The 5,013-nt window shown below is 43.6% G+C and overlaps 1 pseudogene; it reads left to right on the top strand.

Annotated features, from left to right (window-relative positions):
* Positions 1 to 2,580: 2,580 nt before the first annotated feature.
* LOC118987912 (olfactory receptor 2A12-like) lies at positions 2,581 to 3,488 on the top strand (annotated as a pseudogene).
* The last annotated feature ends 1,525 nt before the right edge of the window (positions 3,489 to 5,013 follow it).

The following is a 5,013-nucleotide window of genomic DNA, read 5'->3' as shown; positions in this document are numbered from 1 at the left end:
GGACTGGAGGAAGTTGGGCTCCACTGTGTCCTCCAGATTCAGCCCATGCATCTCCTCTTTGGCGAGACCTTTCCTGACAATCCCACCTAAGGAGGTCCCTAGAACCAAGTCACTCCCTGTCATTTAGGCCGGTTTATTTCCTTCACAGTGCTTTTTACTCTCAACAAGTGTTTTCCTGATTTGTTTACTCCTGGTGTTTTAGGGGCTGTCCTTATCCGTGACCTCTCCCTGTTCCCAGTCTGAAGAAATAGACACCGGGAATCAAGTAGAAATGAAAATTAGGTCTTAACGAGGCTTATTGGGGAAACCTCGTTTATGTCTCTGACAAAACTTCTCTCCAGATTTCAACCTTCAGCTCACTCCCACCCTCCAGTAGGACAAAAGATGTTCTGCAGGCTTTATGCAGGGGCAACACAAACGTACAGGACGAAAAACGGGAGCAGAAAAGGCACGTCCCCACTTCCTTTGTCCTGTTTCACAAATCACGTCAATTCGAGGACAGATAGGAGCAGTCGTTCACCAAGGTATTTCCATCCTGGGGCAGGGACGTTTTACCCCCAAACTGAGAGGCACAGGTGACAGGTACACCTCTCTACTCCTTCACTGCCCCTCACCCCTTCAAAATATGTCCACTTTACCCACTGCCCTCCCTCCAGAGCTTAGAACAGAGGTTGACACCCATGATAGGAATACTGGAGGAATACTGTTGAGGAATTACTGAAATGTAAATTTAAACTGTATGAAATTATTCACATATCAAATTCGCCTAGGTAGTAACTGGTAATACTTAGTACTGACAACTGCGTGGGAAGGAGGTGGGGCCACCACGTGCTCAGAGGGAGAAAGTGGTGCAGGTCTCCTGCAGGGAGGCTGGCAGTGGGTACCAAAGGCTCTGAGCATCTGCATCTTTAGCACCTGCAGTTTTGCTTTCGGAGTACGTCCTAAGGAAATAATCATGAGTATAGAGAAAAGTTCAATTTGAAAGAATGGTATTCTCAATGTTATTAAACATTAGGGAAATAAAAAATTTCCATGAAGAAATTAAATGCCTGTGATAATAGAACATTGTACTAATGGTTAATGACATATGTAAGATATTATTTTAATGCATAAAAGTTGTTCACTATTTTAAGTGAAAATGGTAGTTAAAAATAGTCTGTATAGGATAATCTCCATTTTAATATATGAATCTAAGGATCTAAATTTATTCTCAAAGAAAGTATTGGAGTTCTTTTTAAATATTCTTCTGGATGTGAAACTTTGGCCTTGAAATTTAAAAATGAAGGTAGTTCAGGCTGTTCCTAGAAAAAATATGAAAAAAGTGTAGAAGGACAGCACCAGGTTGCACGTGGTTCCTCAGTGTGATGACGCTGTCCAGTCCTTTCATGACCCTTTCTTCCTTGGCTCCTGGACAGACCCAGGCACCTGCCAGGAGGGGCTCCTTAGCAAGAACCAACGGGATGATGCTCCAGCTGAGCCCACCCCCATCGGTGCTCAGAATGCAACAGTGCAGCTCTCAGACGTCAGTAGGGGATTCATTGGCAATGTGAGTTGCACCGCTGGGAAGATATGTTGACAACAGAGGATCCTGGCATGCTAGAATATGAGATAAACTGTGACATCTGTCTTTATATTAAGTTATAACCAGGAAAAGAGAAACCACCCCCAAAAGTACAATTATAATACAGCTGTCTTCTTTAAATACATTCGCTGTTCATGTTAATCTGTTTTCCCCTTTTGCATTCATCCTTGACTGCAGAAATGTCATCAGGTTGATCTGAACTTAAGACACATGCCTGGGTTCACTTGGCGTAGCCATACTACCTTTTCACTGGTGTCTACATTCCAGCATCCAGTGCGGATGAAGAAGTGGCTAAAACTCTCCAAACAAAGCTACTGGAGATGGGGAAAAGGAACCAGAAGATGCTTCTAGGAAATATTAGGCTGCTGCTGGAAGGAGGAGGTTGCAAAGTTTGAAAGGCATTACAAAATTGAGATGTTGTTTTGAAGGGATTTCAAATTGGAAATAAGTGGGTAGGAAAGCAGGTGGGAAGGTGGGCGGATGAGTAAGCAACCCAGAAAGAAAAGAGGAACCTAAACCCTTCCTTTCTTGGACCAAGAAGGCAAGCAAGCCTAGGAAATTACACTACCTCCTACTGCAGATGTTTGGTCAGGGCCATTGCTCTTCTTTCCACATAAATAATCCAGACCCATGCCCTTGAAGGGAAGGCAGATCCCTGAGTTCTCCAAAGTAAAATACGTCTACAGGTGTGTGCCTTTTATTAGGTAGAGTATATAACAATGTATTTTCTTATATTATATTATCTATGCATAGATAGATGTATATTCTATTATTCCTTTGATTCAAGGGAAATTTTTCCCAATGTATATGAATACAGCAAGTTAGCTTTGTACACTATATCTAAAACCCAAATTGTGGAGAATCCATCCAAAGTAGGACGTTTCTAAATGCCTGCATGGTACCATTTGGTAATAGTGTGTGTGCTGACCCTACAGGGTTGCCTTCCAGCTGTGACCCTCGCGTCCCGGTCATGGTTGTGTTTCTCTCCACCCAGGAGCATGGGTGGCAACTGCACATGGACCACAGAAGTCACCCTGCTGGGCTTCCAGGTGGAGCCAGCTGGAGTTTGCGCTCTTTGGACTCTTCTCTCTGTTCTGTGTCCTCACCCTTCTGGGGAATGGCGTCATCCTGGGCCTTGTCTGCTCAGATTGTAGACTGCACAGCCCCATGTACTTCTTCCTGTCCAACCTGGCCATCATAAACATGTCCTATGCTTCCAACAATGTCCCCAAGATGCTGGTAAACTCAATGAGCTAGAATAGAGCCATCTTCTTTGTAAATTGCCTTATGCAGACTTATTTGTATCTGACCTTTGCTCACGCAGAGTGCCTGATTTTGGTTGTGATGTCCTATGATTGGTAAGTGGCCATTTGCCACCCACTCCAGTACACTGTCATCATGAGCTAGAGAGTGTGCATGGTCCAGGCCACCATGCCATGGGTGTTTAGCCTCCTCCTGGCTCTGGTCTACATTTCTCCCATCCTGAGGCTACCCTTTTATGAGCTTCATAAAATCAACCACTTCTTCTGTGAAATCCTGTCAGTGTTCAGTGGCCTGTGCTGATACTAAGTTCAATGAGCTTGTCCTGTTTATGGGCTCCGTGTCTGTTTTAGTGGGGCCCCTGTGCTTGGTGCTGGTTTCCTACACAGGCATCCTCTTTGCCATCCTGAGGATCCAGTCTGGGGAGGGCCGAAGGAAGGCCTTCTCCACCTGCTCCTCCCAACTCTGTGTGGTCGGGCTCTTCTTTGGCTTTGCCATGGTGGTTTACATGGTCCCTGACTTCAGTCAACGAGAGAAGGAGAAAATTCTGTCCCTGTTTTACAATCTCTTTAACCCACTGCTGAACCCCCTCATCTACAGCCTGAGGAATGCTCAGGTGAAGGATGCCTTGTGTAGGGCGCTATAGGTGAGGTCTGGGTGAAGGGAAAACTCAGTTCTCCCAAACAGAAGTTTCCTAGCTGTGTTTCACACAGCTGAAGTTTCACAGCTGAAAAGAGCAGCTGTGCTTTAGAGTTCTGAAAAGCCTTTAGGTGTTGGTTGAGCAGAGAATAGCTGGGTTGACATCTTCTGCATTCTCTCTGCCACCTCATCGAATGTCATGTTGCCTCCAGAAAGCCCCACTGTGCACTCCCGAGAGAGGGAGGATGCAGTAGGCAAAGTATCTGAGTGCTGCAGTCCTGCCACAGCTGGTTCAAAGAGTTCCTGAAAGGTGGGTAAGGCGTTGGCGATAGGAGAGTGATGGCAACAGAACTGAGAGGACGGTGAAGCTCTGTTCTGTTTATTGCAAGTATAAGCAGGTTTTTATATTTTCATTTTTGGGAGTGGTTAACATTTGTGGTTAGGCAAAGCAGGAAATTTTCTACTCAGAATCAGACAATTAGAAATAACTGTATGTACAGAGTTTGAGTGTCTTATCATTTACTAAAGTTTTCACAATTCATCATGGGGCAAAAGGTATGCTAGACCAAGCAGAGGTTAGGAAATTCATTACAAGGTTTTGTGATGCCTAAGCTAGTTATCTATCTTTCTGTCTAAAATGTTTCTTTATGTACTAGGGACTCTAACTCCTAGGTAATCATTTCTACGTGCTTAGTTTGTAGTAGTTAACCAGCTTCTCCTGTTTCTTTGTCTGTCTAATTCTAAATGGTATATATTCCTATTCAAGGTAAAGGAGGGGCTGTTACTCCAACAACTTTTAGACATTCAGGGGCAATTTCATTAGAGGGAATTTTGTTTTCTGGTGAAGAAATTATTTTGTAGAATTTCTTTGGAATTATGTGAATTAATGAACCTGAAATAAAGGTGTCCAACAATCCCACCCTCTTTTGATCACCAACACAAACATGCAAGGAGAGGGTTTATAAACACATTGTTTAAACAATTTTGGGCATGATTCGGTAGTCTGGGAAGAACTAGTTGTCCCTTCAGCATGTTCTTCAAACTTAATCATTGACTTACTTCAAGCCTCTTTTCTCCTCGTGGCCTGTTCTTATGAGAATCAGAGTACAAAGTAAAACCATGAATAACACCAGCAAGGAAGTTACTAAGAGCAATCCCAAAAAGAATAACTGTCCCCCTTTCTATACCACATTCCCTTCCAGGAAGATGGATTCTTTAAATTTCTTCTTTCCACGTCCGGACCTTGTCAGACAACATGGTTGGAAGAGGATGTGGCATCTGAATATGACTGTGGAAAAAGTTCAGACCTCATAGTGACTTGGAAAGATTCTCAGAGGTGCCCTGTGGTCACTGGGTCCCATTCAGAGGGACTAATAACAGTGCATTCAGACTTTGAGCTCCACATCTGTAAAGTGAAAATTATGATCAGATTGAACTGTGTGGTGTCACTATAAGATATTTGGCACATTTTCTGAAACATAAAAAGGACTCAGTAATTGTTGCTCATGGATGTTGTAATCCTTCCTCATTTG

Source organism: Sturnira hondurensis, unplaced genomic scaffold (assembly GCF_014824575.4).
Source record: "Sturnira hondurensis isolate 20B ecotype Veracruz unplaced genomic scaffold, ASM1482457v3 Scaffold0005493, whole genome shotgun sequence".
Classification (NCBI taxonomy): domain Eukaryota; kingdom Metazoa; phylum Chordata; class Mammalia; order Chiroptera; family Phyllostomidae; genus Sturnira; species Sturnira hondurensis.
The sequence above is the reverse complement of the archived record's forward strand: the minus strand, read 5'-3'. Positions and strand labels throughout refer to the sequence as shown.